Source organism: Sciurus carolinensis, unplaced genomic scaffold (assembly GCF_902686445.1).
Source record: "Sciurus carolinensis unplaced genomic scaffold, mSciCar1.2, whole genome shotgun sequence".
Lineage (NCBI taxonomy): Eukaryota > Metazoa > Chordata > Mammalia > Rodentia > Sciuridae > Sciurus > Sciurus carolinensis.
The window spans coordinates 30104-54391 of record NW_025920366.1 but is presented as its reverse complement, the minus strand read 5'-3'; the positions used below and the strand labels follow the sequence as shown (position 1 = coordinate 54391).

Genomic DNA, 24288 nt, shown 5'->3' with positions numbered 1-24288 from the left:
CAGTCGCTCCAGAACCCAGGAGTTAAGAAGGGGAGGCATTGAGAGACTCGGACTGAAGTGGAGCCACGGGTGAGTCTGCCCACTGGGTAAAGCTCGGCCCGGGTGGCAGGCCCAGATAGAGGTGGCTTATCGGAGCCGGGCAGGGCAGCTAGAGTCATCCACAGGCAGTCCTGCGCACTCCGGCGGTGGGCCCCGCCCACACAGCCAGCTTCTCCAGGTTCTCGGAACGGAACTGGCCCGCTAGTGAGAGCCTTTCTGAACAGAGCAGGCTCCGAGTCCCGGAGCCGCTGCAGTGCAGTGTACTCCTGCAAAGAACCAGCGAAGAGCCTCGATCTGCAATCAGCCTCAGGGATAAGGGCAGGGCAGCCAGAGACCTCTTCAGGCGGCTCTGCCCACTCCGGCTGCAGGGCTCTCTTCACGGGGCGATCCAAGATGGCGGCCTAGAGGGAGACTGCACCCCCGGTCGCTCCAGAACCCAGGAGCTAAGAGGGGGAGGCATAGAGAGACTCGGACTGAAATAGAGCCACGGGTGAGTCTGCCCACTGGGTAAAGCTCAGCCCGGGTGGCAGGCCCAGATAGAGGTGGCTTAGCAGAGCCGGGCAGGGCAGCTAGAGTCTTCCCAAGGTAGTCTTCCACACTCCGGCAGTGGGCTCTTCCCACACGGCCAGCTGCACGGTGCAGGCCCACAGTGAGAGCATTTCCGCACAGAGCCAGTTCCAAAACGTGGAACCAGTAGGGGGCTAGGGGCAGTATTCTTCGAATGAGCTGCTTTATCAGATTCCTCCAAGACATCAGGCTACTGAAGGCTGGGAGGTGATACACTGGAAATCTACTGGGACACTATAAGCCAATAGTGGAAAACTGCAATATCTCAGGGTCCCACTGACAACTGACCATTATGAGAAAACAAGGGAAGAAAATGTCCCAAACAAACCTAGATACTACATCAATAAAACCCAATGACAGCACAGCAGAAGAAATGTCAGAAAGGGAGTTCAGAATGTATGTAATTAAAACGATCAGGGAAGCTAATGAGGAGATGAAAGAGCAAATGCAGGCATTGAAGGAGGAGATGAAAGAGCAAATGCAGGCATTAAATGATCGCATCAATCAACAGTTAAAAGACCAAATACGGGAAGCAAGAGATCATTTCAATAAAGAGTTAGAGATACTGAAAAAAAAACCAAACTGAAATCCTTGAAATGAAGGAAACAATAAACCAAGTTAAAAACTCCATAGAAAGCATAACCAATAGGATAGAACACCTGGAAGACAGAACCTCAGACATTGAAGACAAAATATTTAACCTTGAAAACAAAGTTGAACAAACAGAGAAGATGGTAAGAAATCATGAACAGAATCTCCAAGAACTATGGGATATCATGAAAAGGCCAAATTTAAGAATTATTGGGATTGAGGAAGGCTTAGAGAAACAAATCAAAGGAATGAACAATCTTTTCAATGAAATAATAACAGAAAATTTCCCAAATCTGAAGAATGAAATGGAAAACCAAGTACAAGTGGCTTATAGAACTCCAAACATACAAAATTACAACAGACCCACACCAAGGCACATTATTATGAAAATACCTAACATACAAAATAAAGACAGAATTTTAAAGGCCATGAGAGAAAAGAATCAAATTACATTCAGAGGGAAACCAATAAGAATATCAGCAGATTTTTCAATCCAGACCCTAAAAGCTAGAAGGGCCTGGAACAACATATACCAAGCCCTGAAAGAAAATGGATGCCAACCAAGAATCTTATACCCAGCAAAACTTACCTTCAAATTTGACTATGAAATAAGATCCTTCCATGATAAACAAAAGCTAAAGGAATTTACAAAAAGAAAGCCAGCATTACAGAACATTCTCAGCAAAATATTCCATGAGGAAGAGATGAAAAACAACGATGCAAATCAGCAACAGGAGGCGCTAGCCTAAAGGAATAGCCAAATAAAGGAGAAACCAAATCATGTCAAAAACAAATATGAGTCAATTGACTGGGAATACAAATCATATCACAATAATAACCCTGAATGTTAATGGCCTGAATTCATCAATCAAAAGACACAGACTGGCAGATTGGATTAAAAAGAAAAATCCAACAATATGCTGCCTGCAAGAGACTCATCTCATAGAAAGAGACAACCATAGACTAAAGGTGAAAGGATGGGGAAAAACATACCATGCACACGGACACAGCAAAAAAGCTGGAGTATCCATCCTCATCTCAGATAATGTGGACTTCAAACCAAAACTAGTCAGAAGGGATAAAGAAGGACATTACATGCTGCTTAAGGGAAGCATAAATCAGCAAGACATAACAATCATAAATATCTATGCCCCAAACATTGGCTCATCCACGTACGTCAAACAAATTCTTCTCAATTACAGAAATCAAATAGACCACAACACAATAATACTAGGCGATTTTAACACACCTCTCTCACGACTTGATAGATCGTCCAAACAAAAATTGAACAAAGAAACTATAGATCTCAACAACACAATCAGCAATTTAGACTTAACAGACATATATAGAATATACCATCCAACAAAGAACGAATACACTTTCTTCTCAGCAGCACATGGATCCTTCTCTAAAATAGACCATATTTTATGCCACAAAGCTACTGTTAGCAAATACAAGAAGATAGAGATACTACCTTGTACTCTATCAGATCATAATGGATTGAAATTAGAAATAAATGACAGAATAAAAAACAGAAACTTCTCCAATACCTGGAGACTAAATAATACACTATTATATGATGATGGATAACAGAAGACATCAGGAGGGAAATAAAAAAATTCTTAGAAGTAAACGAGAACAAAGACACATCATATCAAAATCTCTGGGACACTATGAAAGCAGTACTTAGAGGAAGATTTATTTCATGGGGTGCATTCAAAAAAAGAAGTAGAAATCAACAAATAAACTACTTAACACTACAGCTCAAAGCACTAGAAAAAAGAAGAGCAGACCAATACCAAAACTAGTAGAAGACAGGAAATAGTTAAAATCAGAGCCGAAATCAACGAAATCGAAACAAAAGAAACAATCGAAAAAATTAACAAATAAATAGTTGGTTCTTTGAAAAAATAAATAAAATTGATAAACCCTTAGCCACACTAACAAAGAGAAAGAGGGAGAAAACTCAAATTACTAAAATTCAGAATGAACAAGGAAACATCACAACAGACACGAGTGAAATACAAAACATACTTAGAAGCTATTTCGAAAATCTATACTCCAACAAAACAGAAAACCTTGAAGACATCAACAAATTTTTAGAGACATATGAACTACCTAAACTGAACGAGGAGGACATACACAACTTAAATAAACCAATTTCAAGCAATGAAATAGAAGAGGTCATCAAAAGCCTACCAACAAAGAAAAGTCCAGGACCAGATGGGTTCTCAGCCGAGTTCTACAAAACCTTTAAAGAAGAGCTCATTCCAATACTCCTCAAACTATTCCATGAAATAGAAGAGGAGGGAACCCTACCAAACTCGTTCTATGAAGCCAATATCACCCTGATACCTAAACCAGACAGAGACACATCAAGGAAAGAAAATTTCAGACCAATATCCTTAATGAACATCGATGCAAAAATTCTCAACAAAATTTTAGCAAATCGCATACAAATATATATTAAAAAGATAGTGCACCACGATCAAGTGGGTTTTATCCCAGGGATGCAAGGTTGGTTCAACATTCGGAAATCAATAAATGTCATTCACCATATCAACAGACTTAAAGTTAAGAATCACATGATTATTTCAATAGATGCAGAAAAAGCATTTGATAAAATACAGCATCCCTTCATGCTCAAAACACTAGAAAAAATTGGGGTAATGGGAACATTCCTAAACATTATAAAGGCCATCTACGCTAAGCCCATGGCTAATATCATTCTAAATGGTGAAAAACTGAAAGCGTTCCCCCTAAAAACTGGAACAAGGCAGGGATGCCCTCTTTCACCTGCTTCTATTCAACATCGTCCTTGAGACTCTAGCCAGAGCAATCAGACAAACCAAAGAAATTAAAGGGATACGAATAGGAAAAGAAGAACTCAAACTATCCCTGTTCGCTGATGACATGATTATATATTTAGAGGAACCTGGAAATTCCACCAGAAAACTTTTAGAACTCATAAGTGAATTCAGTAAAGTAGCAGGTTACAAGATCAATGCTCATAAATCCAATGCATTTTTATACATAAGTGATGAATCTTCAGAAAGAGAAATTAGGAAAACTACCCCATTCACAATAGCATCGAGAAATATAAAATACTTGGGAATCAATCTCACAAAAGAGGTGAAAGACCTCTACAATGAGAACTACAGAACACTAAAGAAAGAAATTCAAGAAAACCTTAGAAGATGGAAAGATCTCCCATGTTCCTGGATAGGCAGAATTAATATCGTCAAAATGGCTATACTACCTAAAGTGCTATACAGATTCAATGCAATTCCAATTAAAATCCCAATGATGTACCTTGCAGAAATAGAGCAAGCAATTATGAAATTCATCTGGAAGAATAAAAAACCTAGAATAGCTAAAGCAATCCTCAGTAGCAAGAGCGAAGCAGGGGGTATTGCAATACCAGATCTTCAACTCTACTTCAAAGCAATAGTAACAAAAATGGCATGGTATTGGTACCAAAATAGACAGGTTGATCAATGGTACAGAATAGAGGACATGGACACACACCAAATAAATACAATTTTCTCATACTAGACAAAGGTGCCAAAAATATGCAATGGAGAAAAGATAGCCTCTTCAACAAATGGTGCTGGGAAAACTGGAAAAACATATGCAATAGAATGAAATTAAACCCCTATCTCTCACCCTACACAAAACTCAACTCAAAATGGATCAAGGACCTCGGAATCAGACCAGAGACCCTGCGTCTTATAGAAGAAAAAGTAGGTCCAAATCTTCAACTTGTTGGCTTAGGATCAGACTTCCTTAACAGGACTCCCATAGCATAAGAAATAAAAGCAAGAATCAACAACTGGGATAGATTCAAACTAAAAAGCTTTCTCTCAGCAAAGGAAACTATCAACAATGTGAAGAGAGAGCCTACATAGTGGGAGAATATCTTTGCCAACCATACCTCAGATAGAGCGCTAATTTCCAGAATCTATAAAGAACTCAAAAAAGTCTACACGAAGAATACAAATAATCCAATCAACAAATGGGCTAAGGAAATGAACAGACACTTCACAGAAGAAGATGTACAAGTAATCAACAGATATATGAAAAAATGTTCAACATCCCTAGTAATAAGGGAAATGCAAATCAAAACTACCCTATGATTTCATCTCACCCCAATTAGAATGGCGATTATCAAGAATACAAGCAACAATAGGTGTTGGCGAGGATGTGGTGAAAAAGGAACACTCATACATTGCTGGTGGGGTTGCAAATTAGTGCAGCCACTCTGGAAAGCAGTGTGGAGATTCCTCAGAAAGCTTGGAATGGAAACACCATTTGACCCAGCTATCCCACTCCTTGGCCTATACCCAAAGGACTTAAAATCAGCATACTATAGAGATACAGCCACATCAATGTTCATTGCTGCTCAATTCACCATAGCCAGATTGTGGAACCAACCTAGATGCCCTTCAGTTGATGAATGGATAAAGAAACTGTGGCATATTTATACAATGGAATATTACTCCGCAATGAAGAATGATAAAATTATGGCATTTGTAGGCAAATGGTCGAAATTGGAGAATATCATGCTAAGTGAGATAAGCCAATCTCAAAAAACTAAAGGACGAATGATCTCGCTGATAAGCGGATGAGGACATATAATGGGGGGTGGGACGGGCTAGCATTAGGTTTAGGGTTAGGTTTAGAGTTAGGCTAAGGAGAGCAGTAAGAATGAAGGAAAGAAGGACTGTGTAGAGGGAAAAGAGGGGTGGGAGGGGTGGGAGGGGTGGGAGGGGTGGGGGGGAGGGGAAAAATATAATAAACATCATTATCCTATGTAAACGTAAAAAAATAAATAAATTTAAAAAAATAATGATTGAAATCGCTCTGCTTAGTGAAATCCAATAAGCAATACATTTCCCATTATTTTCTTTCCTTAAAGATAAAAAGTGGCACTTTTGACACACAATTTTATCAATGTCTATCCAATTTCTTTCAATATTCCCATTTAGAAGAAAAACAATTTGATTTTTCCATTTATTTTTTGTAAATCAATAAATTTTTCTTTGCACTTATTTTCTTTTCATTATATGTATCTAAAATATATAGAGCAGAAATACAATGCATTTCACTAAATGTGTCATGCATTTATTATTAATTTAATTCTTAAAATTACTTGTAATGGATACACATATGTGGCTACTTTAAATGATGACATGGAAATCAAGATATTTTTCTGGTAATATACAGGTTATTTGGTCAATTTTTGTTTTATATTTTGTAGTTTTTAAACTGTATGTAATTTTTACTTCTAATATGATAATTAAATCACGGATTAATTATCAAAAAAAAAAAAGAAAACTGCAGGTCCAACTAAGAAGTGCTTAATTCAATTTTGATAAACTAAAACTCTAGTCATAGGTAGTATATTATTATATGACTGAAGAAGTGCTTCTTTTTGTTTTTTTTTGTTAGCTTTTTTCTTTAAGTATATGATGTTTTTCATTAAAAACATTAAACTAGAGAAATGAAGTTTTAGAATCATCATATACTACCTACCAGGTACTGTCTTGTATGTAACTAATTATTTACTAAGTTCTTGCTTTCTACTACCAATAGCTGTGCAGAATAATGAAGCAAAACTACATGACACAACACTTACAAGAAACAAATGAAGATTTTTTACTTCATTATGGATAATGAGGCCAACAGTCCATTCTCTGGTACATGACAGTCTGATTCCAATAATTTTTCACTTTATATAAAAATGAGGTTTACAAGGTTAAAAAATCTATGATAAAATGACATTATTTTCTTATACCTATCTGTGGAATTCAGATGTTTAAATTTAAAAACATGGAACCACTGCACATTGAACTTGAATTTTAAGTTTTGTGTCATTTTTTACTGAGAGAAAATAACACTACCTTGAAAACACACATAAGCCAATATGAACAAAACAATGAGTATCCATAAAAAATATATATAAAGTCATTGTCTATAACAATGAGAATACATGAGAAGACATGACTGTGACCTGGAAACCTTTTCTTCTCAATAGTAGGGAAATTTTCTTACTCATTCTTGTATGTTAAGTGAATATGAGAATGCCCTTAACATGAAGTACACGTTCATCTAGTGGTGATCATGACAGAAGCAATGGAGTTTGTTTTAAAGATTATGTAAGTGAAAAAATAGATTACATAAGCATAGTGACTATAAATTGATCATTTTAAAGGTGAAAAGTTACTATACAGTGTAAGGAATGACTTGTAAGTGGTACATGAAAAAATTAAGTCTACAAAGAACCTCTCATCAGAGAATAAAATTTAATGACGTTAGAATATGCTAAAAATCTGTTTTTTTTAAAGAGTAACAGGTTGGCAATAATTAACTGTGTATTTCAGCTAGTGAAGGGGGTAATGAATATTTCCAACACAAAGAAATAATGAATATTTAAAGTAATAGATATGCCAGTTACTCTCATCTGTTCAGCACACACATATAAATGTATTGAAATGTCAGTGTACTCAATACACACATAAAATAATGTGCAAATTAAAAATAAAATTATATATAAAGAAAAGCATAATTATCATACTGTAATTATGAAGTAAATTTGAATAATCAGTCTCTAATAGAAAGAGCACCACCAAATTCCATGCTTGCAATAGAGAATTCAAAGAAAAGGTAGATACATTAGTTAACTATCAGATCCTAATGCAAAGAGTAAAGCATACTGCAATACCCATTTTAATAATTCCAACCTTAAGGATTTAATGATCACACCTGAATAGTAATTCCTATAATTAATAAAATTTTAAATTGAATTTTTAGAAAAATTTGTTTGCATTTGTGTCTGTTGAACACAAGATTAACAATAGATACAATCACTAGCTTATTTACATGCTTTCCAGTGGAAATTATTCAGAGGACAGAAGACAAAACTCATTTAACATTTACCAAGCACAATGTTAAGAGTTGAGCATACAATGAAGACAGACATGATCCCCACTTTCATGAGTTCAAAATCCAGAATGAGTTGCACCTTATTTTGAATATTTAAAATTTAAAAATTGAATAAAAACAGAAATAATAGCTAAAAATAACAATGAACTTTATATTTTAATATAAAAACTCCCTTAATTCTGCTTTCCAGACAAAAGATCATTTTTTCTAATATTACATTGTTGTAAGAAAATACTTCACTTTTTCACAGCCCAAGCAAATTCTTATTCAGATAGCTCTTATAGCAAAAGCACATGAACACTAAAAATATACATACATAAGATAAATTACAACTTGTAGTAGGTCTTTTAATAACTCAGTGTACTTTGTAAGCAGTAGTAAGTGCTGCAAGAGACTTCTAGGTGGCTTTGTTTCTAGAAACATAATTTATTCATCACAGTCATGAAACTGGATTAATAAACTGAAGATGCATTTCCAATTTATCTTTAGAACAAGTGAATATGCTGAGGTTCTACAGGTGTCATGTTAAAAGTGAGTACATATTGAAAAACACTGTGGCCAGCAGGAGGTTACTTCAAACACACATTTTCCTCCCTGTGAGAATTACTGAATTGCTCTATTTGACAGCAATGGGTTTTTCTCCTTGACATGTGAGGACAGAATAGAGATGGAAAACCTCAATTCTACTGGCCATTATTTTTTTACAAAAATTATCAGCATAGAAAGGAGGAATACACACAGTGGGAAGAAATAAGCACTTCTAAAGTACCTAATCTCTAATTTTAATATAATGACACAAATGTTTATATATAGACTTTCATTCTTTTGATGCTACACTTAAAAGTCTCATAAAACTTCTACTGGGTATGCTATTATTGGAAATGCAACAAAACTCTGATGATTTCTGACTATCATCATATAAGATTTCCCATTAGTTTAATATTTAACTGTGTTTAGAGAATATTTCATTTATTATCAATCATATTTAAGTATTGTATAGCACTTCTCAATCCAGTAACCAGTATCTTTAATATGAGATAAGATTACTAAATATAACATGTATTCTGGATGGAATTCTGGGACAAAAATGGAGGTAGTAAAAAACTAGTGAAATTTGAATAAAATGTAGAGTTTAATAAATAGTAGTGTACCAATATTGATTCCTTAGTTTTATAAAATGTATTAATGTAACATTCTACTAATAATAGGAATAATTGAGTATATGGTAAAATCACTGTATTTACTTTGTAATTTCTCTGCTAATTTAAAATTAAAACAATTTAATTAAATAGAAAGTCAATGGGAAGGATGAAGGTAAGAAAGGGAGACTGAATATAAAAGAGTTTCATAGGTATAGCAGATATACCAATAACCCTGAGCAGATGAGATGAGACAAAAGGGCAACATGATTGAAACAAAGAATAAGTGTAGACAGATATTTGATTGTTATTCAGAAAATGGAAGAGTTTCAGGTTTACAGCATTTGTTCTATTTTGTAGAAGAGATCAGCTCTTTGCTTAGAGTAAGAGAGTGTAATATGAAAAACTGAGGGTCCACTTGAGGTTGATGACCATGGATTTATAGATTCCATCAGCCTTCCTTGTCACTCCCTCCAGCAAAAATAAATTCTGGGATTCATTTTCTTAATTTCCATCTAAGATGAATGGTATGTTATCCATGGAAAGTTGAACTCTTAATACATGTGAAGAATATTTGTTTTTACCCAATTGCTTTCCATCCATTCCTAACCTCACACATGTTCTTCAAACATAAAGTCTAAGATTCAGATTGATACATTGAATAGACCTCACCGAGAAAAAAAAACCCTAATTTTATACACATAATGAATACAGCATCTATGTAAACTTGAATTCTAAGTGTTGTGAAAAATAGTTTTCTTTTCACACCCCTTTTCCACTATTCCATTCATTTGCCTACTTCCTACTTCAAATATAAACACAAGGTAAAGATTTTTCATTTTGAAGAAAAATTTTTGAATATATATTAAAAGCAATCTGCTTATCAATGTAAATGATAACAAAAGGGATGCATGGATATAAACCAAAATGTAGCTGGCATGATTAATCTGAAACTTATAAGTCATTTCAAAATCAAAAAGCATGGGAAATGGATAGGAAAAGACAAAAATAATAAAAACACTAATTACTAAGCATTCATAAAAGGGTTTCACATATACTTAAAGAGACAACTCTTTAAACAATAGCTTTGAGAATTGCATGGTAAGGGTTGGGGACAGAGCTCATTGGTAGAGCACTTAGTATGCTGGAGACCCTGGTCTTGATAATTCCCCCAAAAGCTATCACATGTTATTAAATCATTCTTTCCCTCCTAATCAGAACAAACATAATTCAGAATTTATCTAAGTGCAAATCTCTTAAAAAATTGATAGCCAAAGAAAACATTTGACCAGAAAATCAAGTGACAAAATATATTTTAAAATGTTTTAAGCAGTGATGTGCAAAACTATGATAATCACAGTCATATACCAAAATCAAGTTGGTTACACTTTGTAAATGTGCTTAGAGTGTAGACAGAATAATTATACACTTTAGAATATCTAATCAAAACAGAAGCTTGTGTGATTAAAAAAAATTCCATGATATAATATATGGAAAGGAGATAAACAGGTGTGAGAACCTCAGAAGTCATCATCAATTCTTCCTCCTTCAAACACAAAGCTCAGCTGGGTATCAGGTCCTATTTTCTCTCAGCATGACCTCTAGGGTCTGTATCCTACTTTCTATTTCCATATTATGGTCACACCCAACCTAATTTGAAATAAATTCCTAATTCACCTACATGCCACCTGTCTATCTCTCCCTATAGTTCATTGTCTCTACTTTTCCTGAAGCTATTATTTGAAAGAAAAACATGATCATGTCAGTCCTTGTTTAAATAAACACTTTATTACATGGGAGGTTTAGACTTCTACAATGGATATCTCATGCTTTTTATACTCTGGTTCATCCTATCCTTTCAAATCCTATTTTTAAAATAAATTATTACATATCGACCCTTCTTATCTGTTACAATTTTCCTAGCATAACATACACATTCTTATCTCTGAGTTTATTGCATGAAATTTCCTCTGCTTAGAATGCTCTTCATTCATAGACTCATTTTCAAACTGACAAAATCCTATCCCTTTCAAGGACCATCTCGAGTTCTTCCTTCTCTGAAGACATATGATTTGCAGACCACTTACTTTTTGCCCATTTTATTCATTACAACACTTTATATGTATCCCTAGTGAAGCCAGAATTGGGGACAGGCAGTTAGTGTAGAAATAGGAAATCGGATCAGATCAAGAAAATGGAGGCCATAAAGTCATCTGCCTCTGGAAGTTGGAAACTGCCATGGGAGAATGGAATGTCACAGACCTGCAGAACCCATTAATAACCAAATTTACCTGCCCTCGTCAGAGACTACAGGCAGGAAGGTGCTGATTGATGCCTCCTGGGCCCTTGCCTGTCTGAATCACTTTGACCCTCCCCCTGCCCCATCCGCTTTTCACTTTTTACATCTCACCTGCAAAACCAGGCCTAATCCCGTAGGCAGGAAGGGAAGAGATAAGGAAGAAATAATGGGAGAATAAAACCCATAAAAAGGACAAGATTTGCTCATCCCATGGATTCCGCCTTTGGGTCCCCTTCTTTCACCCGGGAGAAGTCTGCTTTTACTTTCCTTTAATAAAGCTGCATTTTCCACTCTACATTTGCCTCGGCGTGCTTCTCCGGTGTTATACTTCAACACCTGAGGAAGCAGGACTCGTCACCGGTAAAAAGCGTATCAGATTTGGAGGTCCCACCAAGATCTACGCCGAGGTATGTGAGCTTTTCTCTTCATGCACCCCAATCTGTCCGAGGTGCATCTTTCTCTCTCTTTCTTTCTGGAGGGCAAAATGGGCACCCGTCAGCTATTTAAATGCAGTTAGTGCAGCCGCCATTCTTAAGACTCGGGTGAGAGGTTTACTGGCCCAGGCAAGTTTCCAATCCCCTGCTCTGCAGGCATGTTGGGGCTCTGCTGAAGCCGTTTCCTACTTTGCTGTCCAGGCCTGGAGCGCAATTGCCGTGAGTACACAGTGTCCCTAGTCCTGATCTGCCCAGGATGTGTGGAGGCGGAGGAAAGTTGGAACAACTGAGGGGTTCTCAGCCTGGGCTACTCTTGGGTGGACCCCAAAGGTTCCTTCTCTGGACTCCCCCTCCCGACCACCCTAAGGGGTATCCAAGGTGATCAGTAGACAAATGGCACCGAGGGAAAGTGCCAATTACATTTGCCTCCATATGGGCCGTGCAGCACACCGCACACATCCATTCCCTCCTGGATGTTTCCCCTTCGCTCGCTGATCAGACATTAAACATTCAGATAGTAGGATTAAGAGAAAGACATAGGAAAATCAATAGGAAAGTGCTCAGATTATCTTTGTTTGCATATTTAGCCTTTGCTAGTTTGTTTAAAGTTTTCCTGTGCTTAAATGTGCTCAGTGTGTTCTAAGCTGCGAGGAGGATGTATATTTTAATTCAACCCCTCCCTTGAATCCCTCAGAGAACAGGGTATTATATGTCTAACAATCAATAGGTGTCCCCCTCACCCTTTGGAGATTTCTTTAGTATACAAAATAGGCAAGAAGATGTGCAATTCTTCTTTTGTTGTGGGTCCCTCTTAATTAGGAATTTATAGTGGCAGGGAGGAAAGCAGTAATGCCCTTAAGTCTGAATCCTCCCAGGGTCTCTAGCACAGGGCAAACTAGAACCCTAGCACTTTGCCAAAGAAGGCCAGAAATCACTTTGGCAAAGCCAAGTACTGAGAGATGGGTTTTCTGGACCGGATTGAAGCTCAAACTTAGGGAGATGTCCCTAAAAATGGTCTCCGGCGCAGGCGCCTGAGATCTATTTTTCTTTTCTTCCACTTAGATGGGAGCTTCACTCTTAACAGTATTGCCAGGTTCACCACTAGCCTGCATACTGAAAAACTGGGACAAATTTGACCCAGAGACACTCAAGAAAAAGCGCCTCATTTTCTTCTGCCACCAGGCCTGGCCTCAATACAAACTCTCTGATGGAGAATCTTGGCCGCCAGAGGGAAGTATAAATTTTAATACCATTTTACAGCTTGATAGATTTTGCAAAAGGGAAGAAAAATGGTGTGAGGTACCTTATGTTCAGATCTTCTTTATTCTAAGGGAAGACCCCAAATTATGCCAACAATGTAAAATAGATTCAGCCAGAACCACTACTGTAAAGGAAGAAAACTTTAAAGAGTCACCTACTGAGGGAAAGGAATTTTCTGCTAAAGTCCATCAGCAGGCCTCCTGTCCTCCATACCCTGGTCCTTCTCCATCTGCCCCAATAGACAGATCAAATTTACTACCTCTCCAGAAGATGCCAGGAGGAGAATTTGGACCAATTAAAGTATACAACCCTTTCTCTCTTCAAGACCTAAGACAGATAAAAACAGACCTAGGGAAATTTTCAGAAGATCCAGATAAATATATTGAGATGTTTCAAAACCTATGCCAGGTGTTTGACCTCACCTGGAAAGATATTATCCTGTTACTTAACCAGACTTTAACCTCCAATGAGAAGGAAGCCACCCTAAAAGTAGCTGAACAATTTGGGGATGACCTACACCTTGCTCATGCCCCAGGAGCCCAAACTAGATCTAAACCCAACTATCCATCGGGAGCACAGGCAATTCCAAGAAATGACCCCAACTGGGATCCAAATGATGAACAGTATGCTTGGAAGATCAGACACTTCCAAATGTTAGTCCTTGAGGCCCTTAGGAGAATCAAACAGAAGCCTATTAACTATTCTAAGGCTTCTGAAATTATACAAGGTCCTGAAGAAAGCCCAGCTATTTTTATGGAGAAACTCAGGGAGGTAATGAGAAAACACACCACCGTGGATCCTGAATCCACAGAGGGCCATTTACTTTTAAAGGACAAATTTATCATTCAGTCAGCCCCAGACATTCGGAGGAAATTACAAAAATTGGCATATGGCCCTGATCAATCCTTAGATGATATCCTCTGACTAGCAACTTCCGTTTTTTATAATTGAGATGTAGAGGAAAAAAAGGAAAAAGAACGTAGAGTCAAAAAAAAGACTGAAGCACTGGTCTTAGCCCTAAGAGGAGTTAGCTTCCCGGGTGATAAAGGAGGAAAATGGAATGTACCTCAGGCCACAAAAGGGATTTGTTTCCGTTGTGGAGAGGAGGGACACTGCAAATGGGAATGTCCCCAAGCCAAATGGCCACCGCCGGAGCCCTGCCCCAAGTGTCAAGGCAATCATTGGAAAAGTGACTGTCCTCAGGGGCATAGGTCCTTGAGGCCAGACTCTTCCACACAGGCCTGACAGGGCCCAAGTCCAATTCTAATGGCTCCCGTAACTCCTATCACTATGCATGAGCCCCGGGTATGCTTCTCCGTAGGGAGCCAAGAGGTCAACTTCCTCTTAGATACTAGCGCCAGTTTTTCAGTGCTCACCTCTTATCCTGGACCTCTTTCCTCTAATACTATAACTGTGCAAGGGGTGTCTGGACAGCCTATTACCAGAAAGTTTACTCCCCCACTGAGTTGTGAGTGGGATGGGATGATGTTTTCTCATGCATTCCTGATAGTCCCAGAATGCCCTGCCCCTTTATTAGGAAGGGACTTACTTTCAAAACTTCAGACTTTCATTACAATGAATTTGGGACCACAAGGATCATTGTGTTTACCTCTACTAGAATGTGCTATAAACCCTGAAGTATGGGCCACTGAAGGCAAGATTGGACGGGCAAAAAGCGCAATCCCAATTAAAATAGTCTTAAAGGATCCCTCTGTCTTTCCACATCAGAGACAATACCCGCTACACCCAGAAGCAAAAAAGGGCTTATTAAAGATCATCCAGAACCTCAAACAGCAGAAACTTTTAGTACCTTGTAACAGCCCATGCAATACACCAATTTTGGGAGTTCAAAAATCAAATGGGGAATGGCGTTTAGTCCAAGACCTCAGAATAATTAATGAAGCAGTTGTTCCCCTCCACCCAGTAGTTCCTAATCCATATACTCTGCTATCTGAGATTCCAGCAACTGCTGCTTGGTTTACTGTGTTAGATTTAAAAGATGTCTTCTTTTGCACACCTCTGGACTCTCAGTCTCAGTATCTGTTTGCCTTTGAGGAACCAGATAGTGGATCTCAACTGACCTGGACAGTACTGCCCCAAGGATTTAGAGATAGCTTCCCACCTATTTGGACAAACTCTGGCTAAGGAATTAGCAGAATTCAAAGATAAAACATCTGCATTTGTTCTCCAATATGTGGATGACATCCTGTTATGCGCCCCCACCCAGGAGGAATGTCAGAAAGCTACTACAGAACTCTTAAACTTCTTAGCCAATCAGGGTTATAAAGTCTCAAAAAGGAAAGCTAGTTTATGTCAGCAACAGGTCCAATATTTAGGATTACAACTATCTCAAGGAATCTGTAAACTAGGACAGGAAAGAATAACTCCCATAGGACAATATCCTCTGCCTCAGACCCTAAGGCAACTCAGAGGCTTCCTAGGAATAACTGGATACTGCAGACTTTGGATTCCTGGGTATAGGGAATTAGCTAAGCCTCTTTACAGTCTTCTGAAAGAAACTTTACAACAAGGAGCAACCAACCTAATATGGGAACCAGAACATATTAAAACCTTTAAGACATTAAAAGGGGCCCTACTCCAAGCCCCTGCCCTTAGTTTACCTACTGAAGAGAAATTTGTTTGTCACTGAAAGAGGAGGAATAGCCCGAGGAGTGGTAACACAAAAGAATGGACCTATTCAACAACCAGTAGCCTATCTCAGCAAGGAACTTCATATGGTATTTCGGGGATGGCCCCACTGTTTATGAGAAATTGCAGCTGTAGCTCTACTAGTCCCTGAGGCAATCAAAATCACCCTGGGAAGAGACCTTATTGTCTACACTTCCCATGATTTCTCAGGAATTTTAAACTCAAAAGGAGGACTATGGCTTTCAGACAGTTGCCTTCTAAAATATCAGACTTTACTTCTGGAAGGACCCATAACTCAGATAAGGACTTGTTCTACTTTAAATCCAGCTACTTTCCTACCAGAAACATTAGAGGAAAGTCCTGAACATGACTGCCAACAGGTCGTAGCTATGAATTACTCAGTCAGAGAAGACCTTCAAAACCTTCCCCTGTCTAATCCAGACCTCACCATGTTCACTGATGGAAGTTCCTTTGTGGAACAAGAAGAACGGAAAGCTGGATATGCTGTGGTGACTCTACATGACACTTTAGAAGTGCAATCTTTGCCCCCAGGCACAAGCGCACAACTTGCAGAATTGATAGCCCTAACAAGAGCCCTGGAACTAGGGAAACAACAGAGAATTAATATTTATACTGACTCTAAATATGCCTACCTAATCCTGCATGCACATGCAGCAATTTGGAAAGAAAGAGGATTTCAAACAACTGAGGGAACAACTATAAAAAACTATAAACAGATCTTAAAACTATTAGAAGCTGTCCATTTACCCAAAGAGGTAGCAGTAATCCACTGCCCTGGACATCAAAAAAGAATAGATGAAATAACAGAAGGCAATAGACGAGCTGATCAGCAAGCCAAAGAAGCTGCTAAGGGGACTTTACAACAAATGACAACCTTAGCCCCTCTGATATGGACAGGTCCTCCCCCAGAGATAAGGCCCCAATACACCCAGGAGAAGACACAGCAGGCTTTATCTAGAGGAAGTTTCCTCTTGCCCTCTGGGTGAATTCAGATGGAAAATAACAAATTTTACTTACCTGCTAATTCCCAGTGGAAGATTTTACACACCCTACATCAATCCTTCCATCTAGGAGAAGAAAACACTCTCAAATTAACTCAAGAGATATTTGAAGGGAAGCATATTTCAAAAACAATCCAACAAATAGTCAAAGCCTGTGAGATGTGCCAAAGGAATAACCCCCTTAACTCTGCCAAAAAGCCCCCAAGGCTACAAAGGACAGGACAATTCCCTGGAGAAGACTGGCAACTTGATTTTACTCACATGCCAAAAAGTAATGGATTTCAATATTTATTGGTTATGGTAGATACCTTTACAGGGTGGACTGAGGCCTATCTCTCTAGAACTGAACAAGCAGGAAAAGTAGCCAAAGCCTTATTACAGGAAATAATTCCTCAATTTGGGCTGCCCCACAGCCTCCAAAGTGACAATGGAGCTGCTTTCAAGGCTGCTGTCACTCAGGGAATATCCAAAGCCCTAGGCATACAGTACCATCTCCACTGTGCATGGAGGCCCCAGTCCTCAGGAAAGGTAGAAAAGACTAATGACATCCTAAAGAGGCACCTATGAAAACTCACTCAAGAAACTCACTACCCATGGCCTAAAATGCTTCCTCTGGCCCTACTTAGAATCAGGAATACCCCCAAAACATTAGGGCTCAGCCCATTTGAGCTCCTATATGGAAGACCATTCCTAAGAAATGATATCCTTAAAGATCAGGAAACTGCAGATTTAGTGGCTCATATCACAAAGTTGGCCAAATTTCAAACTGAAATCTGTAAATATCCTGCATCTGAGCCAATCACTTCTCCACCTCTGTATGAGCCTGGAGATCTAGTCATGATTAAAACCATACCTTCAAGTTCTCCAAATTTAGACCCTATTTGGAAGGGACCTTTTCCTGTAATCTTATCTACCCCCTCTGCAGTAAAAGTGCTGGGACAAGAGAACTGAATTCACCACTCTCGAGTTAAAACCTGTCATCCTGAGTCAACTCCCAAAGAAACTTCCTCCCAAGGAACTGAGGAGCGATACTCCTGCACTCCAATAGGAGACCTAAAATATCTCTTCTTCAGAGACAATGGTGATATGTAAACTTTTCTTCCTCTCTTTATTATTGTAGGCAGATCCACTGAAACTAATTCTTTCCTAAATTGGGCCCAGCAATGTGCCACTAAATTACAGAAAGATAATTGCTGGATATGTGGACTATTACCCCTTTTCAGCACCTCTGGACTACCTTGGTGGGTATCTCCTTTACAGGGAGATAACTGGACAAATTTACAGTCCTTAATATTAGAACAAAAGAAGGAAAGACCCTCCTTACAAACTGCTACTCGTGCCAATGTTAGCTTATGGCCTGTCAATGAAACTCTATCACTACCAAGTCATAAAAAGGCTTTCACTTTAGAGCAGACCAATGTTCAAATTTCTATGGCTGTTAAGTCACATGCAGGCCCATTCACTTCTAACTCTCCACCACCACCACCAATATGTCACAGATACAAAGATGGTTATTATCAGGTTTGGGACAGAAATTTATGGCTTACACCCACCATTGGGCATCTAAATCAAAAGGCCCCAATCTGTTGGGAACAACATAACCATACTTATGATATATGGCCTAATAGTACTAGAGAATTAGGATAGACCCCAGAGTCACAATGCCAACAAATTGTAATTTTACAAGCCAATGATTGGTTTGGAACTAATTGGCTCTCTAGGCCTGAAATTAGCTGGCCAGCACCCAATGGGACACAATGGATATGTGGAATTAACTTATGACCCTGGCTTCCCTCAGGTTGGATAGGAAGATGTACTATCGGGTACCCCTGGATGCAAGGGAGATGGACCCCAAGTATAGAACAGCCAGCAAATCTCCCCAATCTCAAACATAGATGGGGACAATCTGTTTTTCATTGGTATGATCATTTAGCTTCAATGTTTATCCCACAAATTGGTTTAGAAAGTATAATGTGGCATGTGGAGACCCTAAACAATTATACCCAAACTGCCCTCAATGATGTTGAAGAAATCATTTCTCTCCTTAACACAGAAGTGACACTCATGAGGAAAGCTGTCTTACAAAACTGAATGACTTTAGATATCCTCACTGCAGCCCAAGGCGGTACTTGTGCTATTGTTAGAACTGAATGCTGTGTTTACATTCCTGACAAGTCTAACAATGTAACTGACATCCTTAAAGATTTACATTCTCAGGTAGAGGCCATGTCCTCCCCAGACTCATCATGGGAAAAAATACTTAGCTCCTGGTTCTCTGGTACCTCCTGGTGGAAAACATTATTAGTCTCTGTCATCATCATACTCATTGGCGTGTTCCTATGCTGTGGCATTTACTGTTGCATTAATCTTATCCCGGTACTCATAACTTCTTGCTTCTCTTATAGACCGCCCATCTCTCAAATGATCCTCTAGCCTATTATTCTTCAACCAGACTTTTACTGTTGACCCCTCGATCAACTCAATTTCTGAAAAGGAACTCCAAGCTGATTGTCCCACACCGCCCACTTCCAGCTCGAAGAAGTCAGAGCAGTCATCAACCCCCTTCCCCCGCAGCATGGAGTTTATAAGATTGAGGGGGGAATGAAGCCAGAATTGGGGACAGGCAGTTAGTGTAGAAATAGGAAATTGGGTCAGATCAAAAAAATGGAGGCCATAAAGTCATCTACCTCGGGAAGTTGTAGACTGCCATGGGAGAATGGAATGTCAGGGACCTGCAGAACCCATTGATAACCAAATTTACCTGCCCTTGTCAGAGACTACAGGCAGGAAGGTGCTGATTAATGCTCCCTGGGCCCTTGCCTGTCTAAATCATTTTGACACTCCCCTTGCCCCATCTGCTTTTCACTTTTTACATCTCACCTGCAAAATCAGGCCTAATCCCCTAGGCAGGAAGGGAAGAGATAAGGAAGAAAGAATGGGAGAATAAAACCCATAAAAAGGACGAGATTTGCTCATCCCATGGATTCCTCCTTTGGGTCCCCTTCTTCCACCCGGGAGAAGTCTGCTTTTACTTTTCTTTAATAAAACTGCATTTTCCACTCTACATTTGCCTCGGCGTGCTTCTCCGGCGTTATACTTCAACACCTGAGGAAGCAGGACTCCTCACTGGTAAAGATCGGTATCAATATCACTTTCCTTTGTTTCTTTTGTTTAATTTTTCCAGCGAGGTTTGTAAGTCCTAAGTTGAATAGTAGTGGTAAAAAAGGGAATCCCTCTCATGTTCCAGTTTCTAGCAGAAAAATTTTTAAATTTTACCCATTTAGAATGATAGTGGTCTTGGGTTTAGCATATGTAGCATTTACAATATTGAGGAATGTTCTGACTATCCCTAATTTATTTAGTGTATAGTTCATGAATGGATACTGAATTTTGTCAAATGCTTTTTCTTGGTCTCTTGTGATAATCATGTGATTATTGCATTTAATCTATTGATGTGATGAATTATTGTATTGATTTATATATGTTGCACCATCCTTCCATTCATGGCATGAAACTCACTTGATCATTGTACTCTATCCTTTTTAATATGATTTTGTATGAAATTTGCCAGTATTTTCTTTTAGAATTTTTGCATATATATTCATCAGGGATATTAGTCTGAAGTTTTCTTTCCTTGATGAAACTTTGGTTTTGGTATCAGGGTGAAACTAGGATCATAGAATGAGTTTTCAAGTGTTTCTCATTTTTCTATTTCATGGAATAATTTGAGAAATACTGGGGTAAATTCTTCTTTGAAGGTCTGGAAGGATTTGATTGAGAATCTATTTGGTCCTGGGTTATTTTTTTTGTGTGTGTGTGTGTGGTAGACTTTTGATGGCATCTTCTATTTCATTGCTTGAAATTGATGTGTTTTAATTTTCTGTGTCCTACTACATTAATTTCTGTAACTCATATTTCTCTAAAATATGTTGATCTCTTTGTGATTTTCTATTTTATTAAATTATAGATTTTCACAATAGTTTCTATCATCTGCATTTCAGTAGTGTCTGTGATGATATTTCATTTTCTACATAAATTTTAGTAATTTGAGTTTTCTCTCTTTTTTCTTCATTAATTTTGGCTAAGTTATCACTAATTTTATTAGTTTTTCCAAAGAAGCAACTTTTTGTTTTATTGACTTTGAATTTTCTGTTTCAATTTCATTGATTTTGGCACTGATTTTAATTATTTTCTGTCTTCTACTGTGTTGGTATAGATTTTTTCTTTTCTTAGTCTTTGTAATTTTAGGTTATTTAGTTGGAATTTTCTTTTATCAAATAATATGAATGCAATCATCTTTCCTCTTAGAAGTTCCTTCATAGTGTCCCAGTAATTGTGGTATGCTGTGTCACTAATCTCATTTACCTCTATGTATTTTTTTAAATTTCATCCCTGATTTCTTCAGCTATCCATTAGCTATTCAATAGTGTAGTATTTATTGTCCAGTTTGCAAGGTAGCCACTCTTTTTTATTTAATCATTGATTTCTCATTTACTTCTTTTATAATCTGATATAATCCTTGGTATTAGAGCTATCATTTGCTTTTACACAGAGTTGCTTTGTGGTTTAAAATATTATCTATTTTAGTGATGGATACATGTGCTATTGAGAAAAGAGTGTATTCAGTCAGTAATGACTGAAATATTCTATATATAAATTATGTCTGAATTATTAATTGTATTGATTATTTCTAAACCTTCTTTATTTAGTTTTTGGTTGGAGAATCTATCAGTTGTTGATAGGAATATATTAAAATCACCCAGTATTGTTGTGTTTTGGTTTATTTTATTCTTGAAATTGAGAAAGATTTGATATATGTAGATGCTCCATTTTTGGAGGAATGGATATTTATAATTGGTATGTCTTATTGATGTATAATTCCCTTAAGCAGTATGATATGACATTCTTTATTCCTTTTGATTAACTTTGACTTCAAGTTCACTCTATCTGGTGTAAGGATATTAAAGCCTCCTTCTATATGAGTTCCAAATGAATGATATTTGTTTTCCATCCTTATACCTTAACTTGTGAATGTCTTTGCCCATGAGGAGAATCTTTTGGAGACAGCATATTGTTGGGTCTTCCTTCCTAATCCAATCTTACAGACTATGTTTTGATTGATGGTTATGGCATTCATATTCAATGTTATTATTGAGATATGATTTTTACTTCCTATCATTTTGAGTTTTTTCTCATTTTTAATTTTGTTTTTATAATGCAATTTCCAGTTCCTTGGATCACCTGTTTTATACATATCCTGAAAACATGCAAGACACATTTGCCATGTTTTTTTCATGACAGCCTCAACATTTAGATTCCTAAAGTTGTCATTAGGTCAGTCATCAGAGACTTCCTCCTCATGGATCTTTAGATCTCAGTTCTCTTAGCTTTAATTTGTTTCCAATATGCCCACAAACATCTCCTTCAGTTGTTTGACAGAGATGTTGGCAGAAGGTATCCACAATTCTTTCTGGCATTACATCTCACTTTCCATTATCTGGGAATTAACTCTCTGTTTTCTGGGTCTTCATGAACCCAGAATACAGGTTTCTTTAAAAATGTTTTTACCCTCCACCCTGTGGACTCTCCTCAAGCAAAAAGATGAAGAAAAACCTGTGCCCATCCCAATGCCATGACATTGCATTTCTCCAGTGTTAAATGGACCTCTATTCTGTGTCCTGAATTAGTCCTTCTTTAATGTTTTCAGGTAGGATTCCTTTTGTTCCTTTGTCTAGAGTTTATACTTGTCTCTGTGTATGTACTGGAGGTAGGGATGAACAGACTCAGCCATACTAAGATACACATTTATAGAGCTATCTTTTATATTAAAATGGTGCAAAAATTTATGAATCTTCTTGTGAAAATAAAACACATATGACACCTAAAAATTCTTGGCAGTATATTCTAAAGTCCTAATGTCCTGTCCATCTTTCTAACTTCTTCCTATTTTTCTAATTATATATCTTTTCTCACATAAACCCATCTTCATTTTTGTTCAATGCACTCAGATATTCCATCTCTTGAAATCTGCCTCACAACAGCAGCATGGCTTATTTTCCTTAGCACGTTTCCACGGGGTTCCCCTCAGTAACCCTTGCTATGCTCCACCATGTCCATGGCCAGAAGGTGCCATGCAGTGTACGTTGTTTTTCAATTGTCAGGTCAAGTGTAGACTACTGAAATGGTAAGTCCCAATGTCATGCAAACAGAAGGAAAAGATCACATGAGAACTTTTTCAGACCATTTATCAAGGGAACCCAAATGTGCTTCCTTGAGTGGTGAGATCTGAAGATCATTTTCAAAAGATATTCTAGCATGCCTTTTGCTGTGCTATTGAGGATCAGGAAAATGAATTAAGTAGCCTGGAAATAATTAAGTATTATGTGTAAATTACTTGACAGTGTTGTGAACTTGATATCATCTTTCATTTTGAGAAGGCTTATTTTATTTTGGATGAGTTTCTTTTGGGAGGGAAAGTTAAGGAAATATCCAAGAAAAAATTTGTTAAAGCAATTGAGTAAGTGTATCTACTATAGGAGTCAGAACATGAATATTTTAATGTCCCTGTGCACTAAATAAATATTCATCAAGTATGCAAAATTTTGCAGAGGAAGTAGGGAACTGAAATATTTATGAAAGAAAATACCCCCACCTTGGTAACTTTGTGGTAAAATAATAATAGAATATTTCAAAATCAGTATCATTACAGTTGTATGTTTTCTTGTTTACATTAATCTTTCATGTATTATTTCATTCTGTATATGATCTTGATATATTTTATTCTTCTGACAAGACATGTGAATGTTTTGAGTAATAATTAATCTTCAGCATATGCATGTGGCAAGTAATGAAGTACCTGTGATTATTTAATAAGAGAAAACATAGCATTCATTATTATTTATTAAAGAGAATTTGGATGACATTATCCATCCAAGTAAGCAGTGCCCTAATATTTAGTGTTGTTCAGTCTTCAATTGTTGAAGGGGAATAACAAAGCAAAACTATAGTGTGGTTTTCTTGCAAACTGAGTTATAATGTTCTGATGTACCACTTAAAAGAGTATGTTTAAATAACACAAGAAACTAAAATGAATTTGTACTCATGTAAAATATTTAAAACTTTCAGTTAAGAAATTTTGTAGTGCCATACTTATTGAATCACATTTGTGCTATATTATGATACTGATCAATCTCTTTAAGAACTGTCACAAAGCTATGTTAGAAATGTCTTCTACACTATATATTGCTCAGTGATACCCCTTTCCATGTATCAAAACTGAACTTATTTATGTAGTTCAAAATTCTCATGCTATCTCAATACCTAAATGTTTATGTATTGTAAAC

At 37.5% G+C, this 24288-nt stretch overlaps 1 pseudogene; it reads left to right on the top strand.

The window, feature by feature from the left end:
- Positions 1-23076: 23076 nt before the first annotated feature.
- LOC124975646 (AP-1 complex subunit sigma-2-like) lies at positions 23077-23520 on the top strand (annotated as a pseudogene).
- Positions 23521-24288: the final 768 nt, after the last annotated feature.